Consider the following 19,475-nt stretch of genomic DNA (forward strand, 5'->3'; position numbering starts at 1 on the left):
AGATCCATAAGGAAACCCTCATAGCTACAGTTGTACTCCTGTGTGTCTGAAGGGTAGGCTGGTTGTTTTTGAAGAAATAAAATATGACAGTCAGAAGCTAGTTAAAAACCAAGTGATTTCAATATATGAGATAATGTGGCAATGACTACAGGCTGATTAGCTCATCCCATCTCTTGGATCAAATTACTTATGTGTAAGTAAACCATTTCTGAATCCCCCAAACAGGTTCTGATATTATCAGTGGATTTAGGCAACTCCGAAGATTCACAATAAGCATGAAGAAGTAGGTATTCTGTCTTTACGCAAGAAACAGATAAAACCTTACCCTAGGTATGTGCAATAACACAAATGTACGTTGTATCTGATTTCCTTTTATATCTTCTTATTCCAGTTGACAACAAGAGTCAGATGTACCAGATATCCTTAATCTGGAAACGAGTGTCAGCAGTATCAATTTTTTCTCTGCTTTCATATTTCCTGCTCTTCTAATACTCAAACCTGCTGATCTTATTTTTCCTGGCCATGCTTCTCTATGTACTCTCTTTCCTATTTCTATTTTTCTGGCTTTGTGCAGCTCACTGTATATAAATGTACACATACCTACCTTTACTTGGTTCTTCCAGGAGGAAAAGAAACTACAATAATAAATGAAGTCTGGTAGGTGGAATGAAGGCGGAAATAATGTTGCAGAGTACATCACGTCTGCGACTGTAGGTTACTTTGTGGTAGATCTGAGTTTATTTTAGAAGCGTCTTAGTTACTGCTAGCTTTCTTTTACCTGTTCCACACCTTAAAAAAAAAATATTAACAATTTTCATGCAGTAAATAGAAGGGTAACACTTTATGGCTGTAAAAAAATATTGGAAGAGAAGCCATTTTTCCATACTGAAAACACTGTAAAACAGTAATAATAAAATCTTTCTTCATCAGAAATAACAATTGAGATCAAAATACTTTAATACTTTTGAGAGAAAAAACTTGTAATTTGAAGTGTTGAATTAAAATTTTCCTGTTGTTCTATGTTCAGTGCGAGAGCCTTAGTTTCCAGGTTGTTGATTAGTGAAGGTTAGTATAAAATAATCTCTGCTCCTGGAATTTATTCCACTTTGTGCGGTTTCAGTTAAATCTCCCATGTAAGTGAGTGGGCTCGCTCATCTTCATAGGTGTCTACCAAATCACTCCCTCAGGTCTGACTTTGCAGTAGCATTGCGAAAGCGTGCATGAACCTTTGCTGAGGTTGGGAAACAGCTATTGCGATAGTGGAGATGTTGGTGGCTTGACCAGAGTTTCAACCTCTGTAGTCTGTCCCTCGGTGTTATTCTGAGATGTTGCTCAGAAAGCATTTGCAATGAGTTGTTTTCCGGAAGGTCAAATTGGAGGTGATAGCCAAACCATGAATGTGGAAAGGGTGGGGCAGGGAGACATGGGGTAGTTTCAGTGGAAATGGGTCTTTCAGTTTGAATTTATGCTTGGCAGATATTGTAAAGAAATTACAAGGAGGTCAAGGTCCAGTTCCTTCTGCAGAGGGAGAGGAGTCGGGAATAGAAAGCAGATCTTGGTAGAATTAGGTGGAAGGAATTGGCACTTCTCTCTGGAAAGAAGGAAGAGAAGCCCTTAGTGCAGATGGGCTGGAAATTGCATAAAGAGATGAGATGCAGTGAGCAGATGCACTAAAAAAGCAAGACCAAAGGGGGTGTGTGTGAGAGACTGCTGGTTCAGCTATTTGGCTTGGGCAAGCTGAACCAAAGCTACAAAAGCAACAAGGACGAGGGGCTCTCCAGGCTTGCCTGTGGGACTGTGACAGGCTTTTGTCACCCTTGCCCAAACTGCGCTGCCGCACAGAAATCCTCAGCGATACAACCACCCATCTGATCCCTTCTACCAATGCTTGCATGTTCTCCTGGTCTTTGAAATGAATCAACAGTGAAAAGGAGAATTTTATTTGTTTCTCTCTGAACCTCTCCCCTTTTTACCCTACCAGAAGTGGTACTAAGCAATTGAAATCATGATGAATACAGAGACTTATATTGAGGGCCCAGCTATTTGTTTCTGAAGGGAGGGGAAAAGATGGGTATTTGGGAAAAACTTTCTGTTGTGCTGGTTTATAATGAAGCAAAACTGCATGTTTGCATAAGGAAAAAAAACTAGAGAAGTTTAAACACTGGTATTTTGTTTGAAAAGCAATTTTTCATGTTAATTAAACCTCTGCAGAGCAAACCTTATATGTGACACTTGGTGTTACAGATGGCATGGGCTGGTTTCTAAGATCTCTGGTTTGAATCATTACCTCTATGTAATGTACCGTGGGCCAACCATGCATGATATTCTTGACAAGGATAAACCCAGCTGGCTCATATTAGCAGAAACCAACATTTATTTCAGTTGGCTATGGAGTGATAGTCCTTTCAACATTGCTTTTGTTGCCAAGTCTACTTTCCAAAACCCCTAAGGATTTTGCTGAATGTTGTCAGGAACAGTGATTTTTCACACTTCTGCTCTTTGCAACCATCTCAAACTTACCCTTACTTTCCAACTGTAAAACTGTTTTTTTCATCATATAGCCAGAACATTTTGAATGAATTCATATGGTAAAATAAATCTGGGAAGCTCTTCCTGTCTGTTCTGGAGAAAGCTGCATTCCAGACATCGTGGGATGGGTATACAAAAGGGAGAGTATTTTGGTGCATGCGATATGCTTTTTTTTAAAAAAAAAAAAAAAAACAAAAACAGCTTAAGAAAGTACATGAACAAGAATACAGAATTTCAGCTCATGAGAACTGGAAGATGAAATGGCTCCAGGATCTGTGGGTCAAGAGGGAAACTTGGTGAACTTCTGCGTATAAGAGATGCTTTCCTAGTGCTATGCTGACTGTCGCCTGTCCTAAAAGGTGAACTGTGCATAGTGCAAATAGAACCAAACATGCGCGGTGACATTAAGGAGGAAAACAAATGGGGCGGGGGCGGAATGAAGCTATTCAGGCAGCGAAATGCCAGACAATTGGCATTCACTTTGAGGGTACTGCACTGCAGCCTGATTTGGTCCAGAAGGGTACTTCAGGCCCTGTCTAACTGAGAGCTTGTAAACACTGCTTTTATATCTTCTAATCTTGTTCTTGCCTTGATTGATCTTACTGAAGAGCAAGAGTAAGTCTAACGAAAATACTCAAAACTTGAGGAAAAAACCCTGTTTTTACAGTAACACTGAGAAATTTCTCTTTTTAAAAGAAGTTTATTTCTTGAAGCAAGGCACTTCATTTTACTGTTACCTACGCATTTAAGAAATTTACGTATATGAAATTTGATTTTCCTATAAACCTGTTGAATATAGACTTTGCATTAGTTTGAACATAAAAACATTCAATTGACTCTCCTTAGCATACAATAAAATCACCTTAGTTTGAGTTCACCTTTATTTTATCCCTTGTGTATGCAGAATTCCTGGTTCTTGCATTTGAAATGCATCCAGGATGGAGCCATTGGAAACGTAAACAAGGTGCTGCAGGCTGAATTGCAGAGGGAGTGTGTGAGGAGTCTCTCAGCTCAGGGACATAAATCCGCTCCTAGAGAGCGAGGAATAGGACTGTATTGGTTATTATTGCAAATTCCAGGTGCTCTCCCATCCACAGAAGAGCTGCAGGGGACAGAACAGGCAGGATGATTTAGACTTTATCCTTCTTTCCTGTTGACCCACCCTTGCTCTTTTCTTCAAGACTGAAGTCCCCAGGAGCTCCTGCGTGTAAAGCTTGCGTCATTTTGCAGAGGAAGAAAACCCCATACAGTGTAAGTGTTCGTTGCACAGAGGAGAGCGTCAGTGGCTTTGCACAGAAACCGTAGGGTGGCAGCTGGTTGCATTGTTCAGCTCATTTGACAACCGCCCCCGTTACTGCTCTATCCAGAGAGATAGCTAGTTTAACTGTGGCCCGTTTGCAAATAATGTGCAAAAACTCTTGTGCTTGGTGGGAGGGGTGTGCGTCTAAGTGTCAGAACTGAGTGTGTTGCCTAAATGAATGCTACTTGATCCACTTGGCTGTGCTTCTCTATAAAGTATTTACATAAGTGCACCCAAAATAAATTACATTCTGATTACTTCATCACTGTGAAGTTATTGTAATTAAGAAGATGGTCAGAGAAGAGTAGCTGAGAAATTAGCAGGAGCCTGAAGGATTTGATTAATAAGGAAAATTGCTAGAAGGTGCTGAGGGTGACGGAGGGAGGGATGGAACATAATACACTATAAATATTTGAAGAACAAAAATATGAAGAGGGATTACACAAGACAGAAGCAAGGTGAAACTAGAGAGGTACGAAATAAATGCAAGGAAGAAGAACGTTGCTGACAGCAGGATGTTTCAGACTGTGTACACAGTAGCTCAGAGGGACACTTGCCCAAGAGCATGTCTTGAACCTAAATTGAATAGACAAGGAATAACAACCTATAGCAGGCAATCCTCTATGGAGAGGCAGGAGGGGAGGATGAGTGACTCAGACATTCATGGCAAGATTAAGTACTGATAACACGGCTGGCGCTCTGCTATTTTAAAGTCCAAGCGTCGTGTAGGTGTGCAAATGGGAACAAGATAGTCAAGCAGTCTAGTGCATAGACCTTGTGGAAGGGAAAAGCTGAAAGCTGTCAGTCCTGAGATTTTGGGAAAAGCATTACTGTCAGTGCAGCTTCTAATTTCATCTTAATTAAAGAAATGTATTTTTGTGATAGAAAATGGATTTTTAATTGCATTTTAGATAGCTATGATTGTGTGTTAGACCTATCCCAGTTGCTCCATGGTGCTGCAGCTGTCGGAGGTGTGCGTGAAGTCCCAAAGCCACGTTGCGGGAGGAACCTTGCACTCGTGTGTGTCTCAGGTCTGCTGCAGGATAGGACTAACAACCACTCGTTGTCTGCTCAGCACACTTTATAGTAAGCGTCTTTTTAAAGTGTCTCATACGACTTCAAAATGCAAACCAGTAGGATTGCAAAGTAAGTGTTCAACGAAGTTATCTGGCAGTGTGTAACTTCTCTTATGTGTTCTCCACCCCTGGATGCAGGATAAGGTCTCCCTTCAGCCAGCCCGCAGGCTCCACATTGCTACTCTGCCCTCCTTCAACCCTCTCCTTTCAGTTAATTCCATGCTATCAGGCAACATAAAATGAAATGAATAAACTCAGGTCTATGTAATATGTCGTTATTTTATAATGTTTCTTAGTTGTCCAAAATCCTCTGCAGAAACACATCCCAGTAGATCTATATAACTATCTCCAGTATTTAGTATAAATTCAATAAGAATCAGCAAGAAAGATCACTGACAATGCTCACGTTGTATTTTACGTTTAGTGAAGCTGTTACTGCAGTCGTGTCTTTTATTAACATGTTGTTAACTGTAACCTAATAAAGATGCAAAATGCATGAAATCAATATGCCTACAGATTTAAGGAGTGTACATAAAGGAAATTTTCTGATTTACCTTCTTATTTGTTGAATACAGACCTTGCATTAGTTTGAACATGAAAGCATTCAATTGACTCAGTTTAATTTTGTTAATTAATTTCAGTTATTGTTTTCCTCGCCTCTCTAATTCAATTTTAAAATACTTGGATCCCAGTTAGAAAATTCCCTTAAGGTGTAACAATTTCAAATTATAAGCTTTATTAAAAAATATCATTTGGGCTCTAAGAGCTTATTAGTTAAAACCTGTGTTCCAAGATAATCTTCAACTTCACAGAAAGATTTCAGTTTTTTAAAAGATTTTTGGTTTTATTTTCATTAATTTGTAACTTGAGAACTGTGGAAAGCCTCTTATTCAATAGAGAGAACTTTTCAAAGCATGCCCAAGCCTATATTTTTTTTTTTGACAAGGGAAAAGCATATCAACTTATTTTTGTGCAGCATTTTGTCCAAAATACTAAGAGCTCTGTATATAAATGCTAATCAAATTAGATCTGGTAGAAATACAATTTTTTCCTGCACTGTCTAGTAGTGAACTTGATTTCCATAATGCTTTTTTGTTGTTGTTATTAAAAGCTGTTGCTGAACTGCAGGGAACCTCAGGACTGCAACTAGTGGCAACTACAAAGCATTTGGGAAACTTGTTTGTTGGGTGGTTTTGGTTTTTTGGTTTTTTTGGTGGTTTGGTTTTGGTTTTTGTACTGGCCATGGACACTATGCACAGTCTGTAACTCTACTGTGACAAGATAATTGTCAATGAGTCAACAAATTATCTGGAGATCCGTCCTGTGAGCAAGTCATGTGTGAAGAGTTGCTAGTGCTGCTGTGCTGGCCTTGTTAAGATTTCTACGTAACGCGTTGGAGGGGTTGTGCTGCTGGCTGGCTAATTACCCTTCTCTGTCACACAGGACAAATGAGGAGAGCTTGGTCAGTTTGGTCTCCTGGGGCTGTTATTGCTGCTCACCCCTGGGTACCTGCAGTCAGTGGGGCCCCTGTGCTTCCCCTTTGCAGAGCCTTGCTGTCCTGCTTCTGGTGTGAACTTCGTCACGTTTCTTTCAGATTCCGTACAAGGATCGTTTCAGGTTATATCTCCCCAGGTACAGCCTCTTGGTCCAAGTGGAAGAAGCTCTGCCGTCTGCCTGGTGAGCAGACCTGGTGTCCGACAGGACACATTACACTCTCTCAACCGCTCGTCTTCAGACTTGTGTGACCTTTTCTGTGTGCGTGTCATAGAGTGAGGATCAGGCCAGTGTGACTTACAGCTGTCAGGAGCCTTTCCGCAAAATCCTTCAAAACTTGGATCTCTAATGCACTGAATACCCTGCCCCAGTCTCAGGGCACCTGAGTGATGTTTAAATTTAAGGATGTGAGTACTTGCTTCCACAGGCTTCACTGCGACTTCTATGTGTCAAATTTAGTAAATGCTTAAGTGATGAGTTAGGGGCTTGGAGACTGGGGCTTTTGTCCCAGACAGTGTAGCATTGGGCCCCCAAGCCAGCTGATAATCCTAAATCCCATAAGGGTTTATTTTTACAATTAAAAATGCAAAAGCTCATGAATGTTGTATGTGGTCATATCAATTGTGCACATTCAAAACATCAGTTAATCACAGAAAGAGAATCAGGCTGTGTACGATGCTTTAATGTTCACTATTGGGAAATTAGGGGGGAAAAGGCCACTTCTATTCATTCTTTGGAAGTAGCAAGCAGCAGCTATACTTGGCTGGGGCAGAGGCTTGTGCTATGAGATCACTCTGGAAAACAGAATTCGTAATGGATCAAAGTTGTAAAGTTCTGATCTGACCTATGGCTGTGTCATTGAGCGTTTTCAAGGGAAGTGCATTCAAATGTGCTCCTAAATGCTCATCATCTAGTGAGACGGAATAAAGAGTAATTCTTTAGGGAAAGAAATAATAAAAAATAACTGATATCCCACACCACTCTCTTTACAGGACTTGGCCAGAAAAATAAGAATTTCTAAAAGGCACTGGGGGGGGGGGTTATGTGTATTGGTGTGCTTAAGGGGGATATGCCATGCCTGGGATAATTAAAGTTTTTTGTCCACTGGGGCTCTGTACTGGCTGAACTCCTTAGCTGTTACAATGGAAACAGATTTGGCTGGGATTTTTTCAGTGGGTTTTTGGTACTTTTGGTTTTGAAACCAAGTAGTTTTTTTGGGCTTCCTTCATGGCAGCTGGTTGTATATGCTAACTTGGAACAATTTTCTAGGTAGATCTTCTTTAAGCTATAAGTGCTCTTGGGGTCAGCTGAAGCTGAGGAACCCCACAGCTGTGGATGTTGTCTCCCATTACAGCTGGAGGCAGTGAAGTGTTTGGGGATTAAGAGAAAAATCCCACCAGCACCTGGCTGCGTGTTACAAAACCCAGGCTCTAAGTGACTTTCCCAGTATCTCACTAAAAGTCCCTTGGCACAGTGGAGAGTTGTCATGGATACTCCAACTCCAGGACATTATAAAGCCTATCATTTGTTACATTTATAAAATCTTCAACACTTTAAAATCTGCTCTCAGTACCATTACAAACCTACATCAAAGCAGATGGTACAGCACTACAAGAATAACCTCTTTACCTCCTCAGGCATGGTGAGGGCTTTGTTGCTCAAAGAACTCCAACAGTGGCAATGAGCCATCACCTGAGCACCATTAGGACACTCTTTAATGTAAATAAAGGTAAAATTTGTCATGGTTTGACTAGAGATCCCTTACTGCTATGGATGTGACTGCCTTTTTTCAGTCTCAAGTGTTCTGTGTTCCCTTAATTGAAGTGAGCTATTTTGGATACGTGACATCAATTGATGAGCACAGACCTGCAACTCCAGAGCTGTTTGGTATATTGTGGAAGTTGAGGCAAATGCTAGGATAAAAGGTTGACTTGATTATTTGTTTTATTATAAAGATGTAGGGAGAAATATTCTTCATGTTAAAGTTGCAAACTGGAGAGCATAAGGAAAAGTTGAAAACAAGACCCATTATTAACCGGTCTTGGCTTTGGAGTGGGTCTGTGTTTAATAGTCTGGCAATCTCTACCCGATTTCCCTGTTTAATTGCCAATTAGTGCAACAGATCTCTATGCATCTCTTCAGAATTAATGTTAGCTAGGTGCTGACAGATCACAAGGAGAAGCCAGGTGAATAGAGGATGGGTCCTGAAAGGCAACTTCTTCCCTATCTCCTTAAATATTCTTCCTAGGAGCTGACAGCAACAACAGTACCTGTGTTATTGCTCTATTGAGTAGATGGAGGGAAAACAGATACATTTTTTTCAGAAAACTTAGTTTTTCGGGCTAGATTCTAGTAAAAATATTTAGGTTGACTCTCCAAATGACTAAGCTGTCAAGTGCACCAGTATTCACATGTGATTGTCTCTTTAATGTTAAAAAGAGTGAATTGTAACTTCTCTGAGAGCATGGCATTGATACTTCATGGCCTGAGTGAAGCAGATAGCCAATGAAGGCCTGATTGAAAAAATCTGTGTGTTAATCATAATGCCTTCTAGCTGTACGTAGTATGGGCTAATAAATTTGTAACTAAAGCGTGAGCACTGTCTGCTACTCTGTAGTGAAGAAATAGAGCCTTGCTTGTCATTGGCCGCTATGAAGGCATCTCCGGTTGCCTGTAACTCTTTAATGTGTACATCTGAAGTCTGAGCAGACCTGTGGGTAACTGCTAAGGAAGGTCATGTTTGACAGGTTCAGACCCTGTCCCAGGGCAGTCATGGCACGCCATAGGCTTTGTTACATGAAGAAAGATGAGTAGGTGAGGGTTAAAACTGCAGAAGAGCTGCAAACAAATTCAGAAGAGAGCTGTCTGCAGGGGAGGACTGCACTCCTCAGCCGGAGAGGATGCCCTCCTTTCTAAGAAAGAAAACAGAGGGGATGAGTTGGTACATTTTCCTGATGAAAGTGCATGCCCACTGACATCTCCTGCCTCATCCTGGCCCCGAGCTAAGCGCTTCAGGCAGAAAGGATGCAACCGTACTTTTCTATCTGTTCTCAGCGCTAGGAAGTGAATCCAGTGACAGCACATCCCTACAGAAAAGATTAAGAACAAATACAACCTCCTCCTGAGCTGCGCTTCAAGGTCTTGTCCAGGGTCTATTGGAGATAAGATATTTTCTTGCAGCCTTCGCTGCTTTAGGCCCTTATTCTATATATGCAATGCATTTTTGCAGGAGCATTCCATTATCTCTGCCTTCGTCCTGTTTTCCAGCTTTGGTGTTCGTGATGTCATATTCTACACCTCGGACAAATCCTGTACTACTATATTTTTCTGGTCTCCCTCAAGTGAAGGTGAGCAACAAGATAATATTAGAGAGGATTAGACATGCTGTCAAAATAAAAAGTCTTGTTGGTGGTTTTGAACTTTAAGTGCAGGAATAAATACAGGAAGTTAGCATTTCTTTCGATCAATGACTGAATTGAACTTGGATGAATCATTGATTTTTTTACTTTAATTTTTTTTTTGTGGCAGAGATGTACTAAATTGCATCAAAGAATGTGTCTGTGCCATAAAATTAGAAGTAGTGGGTTTGTGTACTTACAGAAAATGGTCTAGTCTTATTCAGGATGATGGTAATAAATACCGAAAGGCATGCATCCTACTAGGAGATATGACAGACCTGTAAAAAGAAGTACGAAAATTTGAAGACTCTGCCATAAGCCTCCTTTGGTATTTGGTGAGTCCACTGAGGTTAGTAGCAGCAGAACAACTTTGCTCTCAAAAGGGATCAGTTTCTTGAGATTTTGGTGCAGATGCTGGCATTGGCCATGGGAATGAACTGGTGTGTAAAGATGCAACATCCTTTTGTAAAGCAAGAGGAAACTTTCTAAGAATAGTAACTTTTATAAAATAGTTGTGCGGGTTGAGACTTTGAGGGGTTGCAGCATTTTTTCTTGAACGTCCTGGAGAAACTGTAAAGCTGCCCTCATGGTGGGGTTGAAAAAGTGATTATGGTAAATCTACACTTCAATGGCTCTCCAGTCATTAGCTTCAGCCTCAGGTATACTAACCTTTCAAGGAGAATAAATCAAAAATGCTTAAAAGTTTTAGATTTGCTGAAGGCAACACCCACCTTCTGCGTAGTTAAAAACATCAAAAGGGAAAGCGGGCTTGATAATAAAAAAGTTTGGAAACTTGAGAAATTATAGAGGTCACTTCAGATCCCATTGGCCCCTGAGCAAAACTGTTTCAAGGCATTTTAGTTTTCTGACCTCCTTTGTACATATTTGAAAGCCACAGCTTTTTACCTAAAGCTCTCTAAAGAAGATTAAACAGCTTTTTAACATCTGCTGTGTTCATAGTGTGTAGGAAGAGTTATCAGTTTGGGTTGCTATTAAGATGGACGGTTTTTTTCTTGATTTGGAAAAGGTATTTAAACACATTTTGTTTTATGTTTTTGTGTTCTATTATACTCTGAAAATGGGGGTGGGGGGGGTGGGGGGAACAACCTTGCTTTAATCTGGTGACTTTCATTCAAAAGGAAGTAACTGCTTTAAAAGCAAAGCACACCCACATCTAGGGGTCAGTTCTCTTGCAGGCATAAATAGCAGTGTCTGTTTAACAGCAAGCAGCTCTGTGTAATGATGTAGTATAGTAGTATATAAATACAAAGGAAAACTGGGAAAAAATAGACAATAAAAATATAGACTGGTTGTTTGAGTTGTAAGAGCAAGTAATATTTAACAGTTGTGTGATGAATGAAGGATTCGATAAATACTATCTGCCTTTCCTATTTTATATAATCATATCTTGCCTGACACTGTGTTAATCAGAGAGGCCCTTTTGCTCAGGACGGTTACTCAGGGAGGAGAGGGCTCCTAGGACATCAGGACTTGGCATGGCCATACTTGTCTCCATGTTGGCTACTGGGTCTGACTCATCCCAGCCTGAACTGGGAGTACTGAACTGCGAAAGGGCTTTGATCTGGGATGGAGAGTGGAGTGGTGCCTGGGTAAAGGGGCCCGAGAGAGGCCCCAAATCTTTGGAGGGGTGGTCTGCTTTGCTGGGCTGGAGGAAAGGCTCCAGAAGCAGCTTGTGAGTTAAGGGGAGATAGGAGCATCTCTCTGCGGCACTTGTATCTGCAGGACGGCATCTTCAAGTCAATGAGTAACGTGTATTGAGATGATGACTGCTTCTGAGAAACTTTGATTAGAGACCCCTAATGAAAAAGGTCTCAACTGGAGCAAGCAGCAAAACGCAGCTGCAGCTCAGAGCTGGGGAGGTTGTAAGGACCCAGAGGCTGTTCTTGATTAACAGGACCATGTTCCTGGAGAAAGGTGCCAGGCATAGGGCCCGGAGCTGCAGGGAGAAGGACTGAGAAGAGTCCAGAACTGCAGTTCTCAACCCTTTGGTTTGATTCTTCCACGCTAGTCTCATTTTTCCTTGGTTTTGACCTCAGTCAGTAGAAAGTGTCTGGCCGCACATATGTTTGGCGTCCTTCGTGGAAGCCCCTGCACTTAACCGATGATGGTTACCCTGTTACTGGATGTCTGGGCTGAAGCAGAGCTCCCAGCAGCACAACAGCGTTGGCCTCTTGGTGCGGCTTTAGCTCTGGCTCTGATCCAGCGGAGGAGCTGGGTGGCCTTGCCAGCAGCAGCTTCCAGCCTTAGGTGGGTTTTTCTCTCCAGGGACTCTCTTTCCAAGCACAAATCTGAATTCAGGGGTGTACACTGCTCAATTTATAAATTCCCCAGGGTTCATCTCATGGGACAGAACAGCAGCAGACATTGAGGGGGAAATGGTGGTGGTTGCAGTATGCTCTAGTGCTGCTAATTACAAGCAGCATTGTAGTGCTCTGATTCCTTGATGTTCACATAAATTCCCGCTTTGGGTTTATAACCCAGGGATACAGGCATCTTGCTTGAAATAGCCTCACAATCACATCTGGAGAAGTAACTGGATTTTTGAACTTCAGAGGAAAAGCTAGTTGCCAAATCTCTTATTTAGCTGAATTTCCCTTAACTTTAATAAGAGTTTGAACTCAGCAGAGGATGCAGAGATTCAGCCTGAGGTTTCTGGAATTCAAATTTGCTGTCGCCTGATATATATTGCCTTGCATGAGTCAATTAGCCTGTATTGAGGATCAATTTTTGTTCCTATTTTATATTTACATGCTTTGCTCAGAGCTTGTCTCTGCTGGGATTAAGGAATTGCCTCTTTGTGAGGTTGTTCCAGTGATGAGTGTAAAACTAAAGTTGAGCAGAGTTGTCTGATGTCTGGGCTCTAAATTACAGCAGTGGTTCTCCGAGCAGGTTATCTGCACGTGTAGGATGCTTCTGGCGAGGAGCAGGAGGCTGATGCATCTGTGTCTGGATGCTTTTGTATCCCACAGCCTTTGGGATGGGGCTTTGAATACAGGCTTGAACTTCTTGGAATATTCTTATTGTCGGAGCCAGTAGGACTGATCGTGCTTCCCTCAAGTCTGTTTAATGAATGTAGCGCATCAGAGTTTGGTGTGCTTTGTCCCAGGGATAAAAGCTTTTATAGCTCAGCGTATTTGCTAAGATCTCCACTGCTCTCTCAGGAAGGAGATTAGCTGAGGAAGTAAGTTTTGCTCCCTTAGGAACTGTGGTGCGTTGCCAGTTTGTAAATACACAGATGCCATCACAAGAAAAAAATCCAAATATTACATCAAGCTGTGATGTCTGAAACTTTGTTTTATATTCTAAAACACTCCTGCTTTGATACCGAAGACTTAGATGTCACAAAAGTGAATGTGTATGATTTATTTTTTTTGCAGGGCTACCGCTAAAGAGAATGGTAAAATTCCAATGGTGGCTACTGTTAGTATATTTGCAGGAAAAAACCCAAGTATCTTCCTAATGTAAACTTCATGCTGTATTTGCTGTAGTGTGTTAGTCACAGTGTAACAACCGTTGCGAAGGGAGATATGAATATAACCAACCCTCTCTAGCCTCAAACTAGCCTCTATAATTGCATATCTTTTCCTTTGCTTTAGCTCATAGCTCGAGTGTCCCAGATGATTTGAATTCTTATGTGGAGTTGGAGGAGAGTGAAGTTGCTAGATATTTTAATGTAGCTTTATATTTGTGACATGAGATGTTGGGCTCAGAGAAATTGATTCCACAGCTTTGTTTTACTTGAAAAAGGAAAAACGTGCAGCACTCTGAGTGCTGTGAATAGGCTCAAATTATTTCATGCCTGAATTTTCGTTCCGATTACAGCGCGACAACAGCCTTCTGCAGTGCTCTCCCTAAACCGCAGTGGTAGATGGGGCTGTTGGTATATGAGATGTCACCTGGCACCGTGGTCTTTGGGACCTAATCCCCTTTATTTCTGCTTCCTTCTCACAAAGAAGTAGGTCACCGCTAAGTTGCTTCTGGTGCTGCTGTACTAGGTTCCCTTGTTCACCTCATTTTTTTTTCTCTGAACTGAGGGAAAAGAAGATATAATTTGCACTAATCTTCAAGAACTGATGCAAAATCCCAGTGTTGAGATATGAAAAAATGAGGCTGTGTGAATCTGTGAGAAACTGTGGTGCAAACATGTAGGTGATTCAGGAGAAATGATAAATTTAACAAATGTATGCCATGTATTTTGATGCCATCACTGCTATCATCAGGCTAAAAAGGTCCCTGCTGCAGCTTTGACATAGGATTGGCTTCTTTGGGTTTTTTGCCTTTCTTTTCTAATTGCATGCAGCTACAGTATTGCAGAAATTCATATAGGTGGTGGCTGCCAAGCTGATCCAGGCTATTGTTTGCATCCAGTATCTCAGCGCTGACTGCATACTCTGCCAATGCTGCTGCACTGTGTCCTGCAGTGATGCTGTTTGTCCCCAGCCCCCCTGGGACTGCGAGCAACCCTCCGGCTCATCTGTCCCTCACGCTGCCTTAAAAAGCTACACCACTTCAGGTCACTGTGCTGCAAGGGGCCCTGCTGTTTTCTCCTACTCCACCGTACCCAGGTAAACAAGCCCAGACTCTCCTTGCAGACACATTTGAATAGTTCACTCTTGTTATCCTCACCAGGAAATGTAGGTAGGGGGAGAACAGAAAGCATCTTCCTGTGCCTCACCTTTTTAGAAGCCGTAAATAATACAATATAACTTAAACTTTCCTGGAAGGCACTTTTTGCAATTGGAGCATTTTTCACCCTAATTTATCATCTCTGTAAAGTATCTTATTTTCTTATAGATTTATTGTTTTCCTTTGCCCAGTAATTCCCTAAGCCTGCCAGTGAAGTAGCACTTTATTTAATATATATATAATAAAGGGCTTGGCAATTAAATAACAAACACAAGAAAAAACCCTACCCAAAACATGCTTTGGGATTCCGTTATTCGAACACTTGCCTTGTCCCTGTGGAATACCTACAACTGAGACAAGTAAAATCTCTCAGGTTTGATTTGGGGATAAAGGCCCTTGCAGAAGGGGGTTGGTGAGGAGGAGGGTCTGGAGGCTGTGCCGTGAGGCCGGACCCTTGTTCTCACCGTAGGGTGCTTGGGAGACCTCAGCACATTGTTTAGAAATGAAGATCTGCTATCCAGGATGCCCCACTTTGATCTGTTGGATTCATTAATGTTGTGGGCATGATCCCTTTAATAAAAGTGCCAATATGAGGCAGTTTAATAGGTAATTAAACCTGATGAGCCAGGAGGAGGTCCTTTCCCATGCTGTGAAGTGCTCTGAGGCAGAAGGAAGCTATTTAAATGACTCTGAAAGATGGGGGTTTCACTGGGGGTTACAAGGGCAGCTCAGTGAGGATGCTGGTACAGAGGACAGCACAGCAGGGTTGGGTGTTTAGTGGCATCCCTGCTTTGGACTTTGGTGTTTTTCAGTTTATCGAAGTCACAGAGAGTGCTAGGCAGGCAAAGCATCAAATTAAAATAAAAAAGAAAATATTCAGCCACCTTGGACAAGTTAATATGCACTAGGCAAGTACATACACGAACTGTGCAGATCAAAGACAAGTGTTTGGTGATGTCTGAATAATGCCGCCCTTTAAGGGACGTGTGCTGAACTGTAAGGTTCCTCCTAGGACATGGGTATGGGCTAATTGCTGCGCTGTCAATCTGACAGCCTCAGGTGCAGCTCCCACCTTCCACTTTCTTCTCTGAAAATAATCAAGATGTTTTATTCATAGGCTCTTGCTTGTGGCTCTATAAATGACCACCAAAGTCTGCTTTTGATGCGCTTAGACATTAGCAGGTATGGATATGCCTAAGGAGGAGTGGGCAAGAGGTACATTCCCCTTGGTATGAGTTGCAGTACACTCTGAAGAGCTGTGATGTGATGTTACTATGCTCATGCATCTTCCTGTTTAGGTCAGGGCTGTGCCCTTAGCAGCATAGCAAGGATTTGGTGTTTGCTGGTTATTCTAACTGTTGTCCACTCAAAGCTGGGTTGGCCTTGACCTCACAGGTTCAACATAATCTTAATTGCTGGCTTTATCTTCTGGAATATCCATCTCCTGTTCCTCCTAAAGGATTCTCCATCACCTCCCTTCAAATACTAGCCAAGAACGTTTTCCTTGTCCATAGGCCATTTTTCTTCCTCTTGTTGTTTGCCTCTAGATTTGAGATGTGTTATAAACCCCAGTGTGTAACAGGATACCACATGATATCAGAGTTAGTGTGTGAACCTGCAGGCTGCTGCAGCAGGCGTTGGACCTTCAAGTCCAGCTTGAGTCCTTGAGTCGAGCTACAGCTACGAAACACAAGCCTCTTGCTGGCTGAAAAGTATGGTGGGCTCTTTAATAATAATCACGGAGTCATGTGGATCCAGGATTTGGAAGAGGGCTATAACTGCCAGGTGTAAACCACTGTCATTGTAGCAGTTGCACTAGAGGTATGGCACATTGAATATACTTACAGGAGACCAGGCTTTGCTGTTCTTATCCACGTGTTCAAAGTTACTTTGTGATCTGTTCCAGGGACATAAATGGGCTTTACTAGGTAAAGCGCTACCTAGTATAAACAAAGATGTCAAATATTAGTCCATAACAAAAATCCAAATAATGGGTGGAAGATGATGGCTTTCACTGTGTACCTAGGTGTCTTATATCTAATATGCCATAAAAGTGTTGTCTTTTATAGCCATGGCTTATACGGAAGGTGAGTGATGTTACATTTCTCAGCCTCCAGTATTCGCTTTGAACATGCCGTTATCCCCAGCTATACACCAGCACTTGCAGAGCCCCGGAAGGTTTTCATTTGTGGACCATATGGGAAGCATATGGGAAAATATCTCTTTGGCTGACCTGTCATTTATTAATGACACCTTATGAAATCTTTTGTTTGTTTGTCTTTGCTGAGGTGTTCTTGCCTTCCCTTGAAATTCAACTCTCCTCCCCTGGGCAAGCTGATACTGTTGTTTGCTTGCTGGGGAAATGAAAAAGATATGTCTGCTGAGGGTTAAACTTCAGTTATGGGAATAAGCAGCGGTAGCAGATGAGATCCCTAATAAGGCTCTTGCTTCTGTGAAAGTGCCCTTGATGATGCAGATGGAAGGTAGATCAGTATGGAAAACATGACCTAGATGTTCTTTCTAAACAGAATACTTACATACACACATAAATATATATATAATGTTGTTCCAGGCATTCGCAGCTCTTTAAAGGAGCGGCAAAAGCTCTTTTTCTTTCAGAGAAATACCACATCAACAGGCTTATTTGCCTCAGCATAGTCCCCAGTGATTAAAGCTACACCTCCAAGAAAAGCTGAAAGCTTTGCCTATGAGCCTTCTTCCTTGCTAATGCAGCTGAAAGACCATTCATTATCTCACCCAAGGCAGAGTTTAAAAACAGATCCTTTCCAGACTCCCTGCATCAAAAAAAGAGAGATTCAAGCATGCTCTTGTTCAGCAGCAGAACCAACTATACAGAGAAATATTTTAACCTTTCTGCATTGATTTCTGTGTAGGACACCCATAGTACAGGTATATAGACCCAGTACTTTCTGTGAGTGGTCAGTTGATGTGCTTACTCAGAAATTTTGGAGAAAGCTGTTTTGCATTATTGAATGTTTTTTAATATGAAGTCTAATTGTTGAGGGTTCCTGGATAATTGATAAATTATAGCCATGAATAGCTTGAATATGGCTAATATGAGCTAGAGAATTGCCATTTTTATAAGTAGATCTGTCAAGTTATCTGAGTTCATAGCATTTGAATAACCATTTATTCAACATTCACTTAGTTAAAATTAACTCTTTCTTGGCTCATTGCATGTAGTATGTCAAAATTTATTTTGTTCCCTGCTTGAATCGTAGTCCAAGTTAATGTTGTGACCTTGTAGCTGTTCATCACAAATGATCTCATAAGCAGAATGGAACTAGATAGACGGCCAAGACAACTCAAACACAGACTTGTACGTACTGATTGCTCATGTGATTCAATTCAGTGAGCTACTGTAGTGAAGCTTTAAATATGGGGCTTAAATGGGTTTCAGTTTTACGTAGGTATTATCCCGGCCATTTGCACAGGAGCGATTAACAGTCTGTAAATATGCCTTCAGGTTCCTATTGCACTACTGAAACTGTCCACACAAAAGAAAGAAAATGTATCTTTGCAACAATTCACAATGCAAGAATTAAATCCAGTAAATGGTGGTGTTTTATTCACTGAATTGCTCAGTCTGAGTAACTTTTCTCCCATCCTGCCAGTCAAAAGTTTCATGCCAAAACCCAGTACTTGGGATCCCAGTTCTCCCAGCACTTACTGGTATAGTGCATTTTGTCTAAATGAGTGGAGTAATTGACTTCAATAGGACTGTCCATGCGCTTGGAGTCAGGTGTGCTTAAGCATCGGGAGCGTCAATAAAGTAATTTTTCAGTGTGTGGACGTCTGACTCCAAAGGCCATTCTGTGCCCACGGGCTCTGGAGACCAAGCGTTCCAACTGGTAGCTGTAACTGGTAAGCTTAAGACCTGAAGTCCTTAATTTCAATTATCTCGAGAGGTACTCTAGCCAGACTGCAAAATAATTTGTATGTGGCACCTCTCTCTGTTAATCCCGAACAGTGATAGCTGGTGTACTCTGTGCACTTCTTAGCCTATTGAATTTCAGCAATTGAATAGTTTCTTCTGATCCTGTCTGTGATTCCTCCTTCAGGGAGGAACCACTGCTGGCAGCTTAGTAGCTAAATTGAGCGAGTAGCTTTTCTGGTTTGGTTTGGTTTTTGGTTTTATTTTTTTTTTTAATTGATGCATATACATAATTTTGAAATGACCTATTCAGTTTTTACCTAATGCAATTTTGTAGAGGTAGAAAAATCCATCCATGGAATTTTACCGTTCAAGATTACAAATGCGCAGTTTGAAAGCAGGCTTTTTCCACCTCTTACCTACCGAATAGGGATAGTCAGGCGTGTGTGTTTGCCTGGAGCGATGCCGTGTGTATCCCACTCTCCAGAGGCCTGTTTGCTGTGTGCACGTGCCTTTCTCCACACCCAGCTGGTGTAGAAGAGGGCTTACAGCATTGGAGTGGGAGATGACCAAAATTATTTCAAAGAATCTTTCTCCCGTCTTGTTTCTGAACACCAAAACATTGAATACTGAAAAGGAAAAAATATACATTCAAATTTAGCTGACTTGTCTTATCTGGTGTGAATGTGCCCTGGAATAGTTGTGAAGGGCATTTCTGAATAGCCAGACCAATGTGAGCTCTGGATAATGGGAGGATGCTTCCCAGTGGGAGCAAAGCGGTTTGCAAAGCTGCTGTTGGGATGTGTTAAGCCTCTCAGGCCTGTGGATCTTGTTCCTGCTCATGTACTGTAACCTCTGTGGGTCATAATAACCTTTCTTTCTTTCTAGAACTGTCTCCTCTGTACCTCAAGTACTCTCTTTGAAATTTCTATACTACTGGTGACAGCACCATGGAATGAGTCAGCTCCATGCTGCTTATACTCTGTTGAATGAAGTGATGCTGAAAACATAACTTCTTTATTAGTGAAACCTCGTTTTGACAGAATTTTAGAACTCAGCTCTTCCTTGTAGATATGTGTGTCTAACTGATAGAAAGCAAACACTGAAGCCTGATGTAAAGATCAGAGTTACACCAC

Source organism: Balearica regulorum, chromosome 19 (assembly GCF_011004875.1).
Source record: "Balearica regulorum gibbericeps isolate bBalReg1 chromosome 19, bBalReg1.pri, whole genome shotgun sequence".
Taxonomy (NCBI): domain Eukaryota; kingdom Metazoa; phylum Chordata; class Aves; order Gruiformes; family Gruidae; genus Balearica; species Balearica regulorum.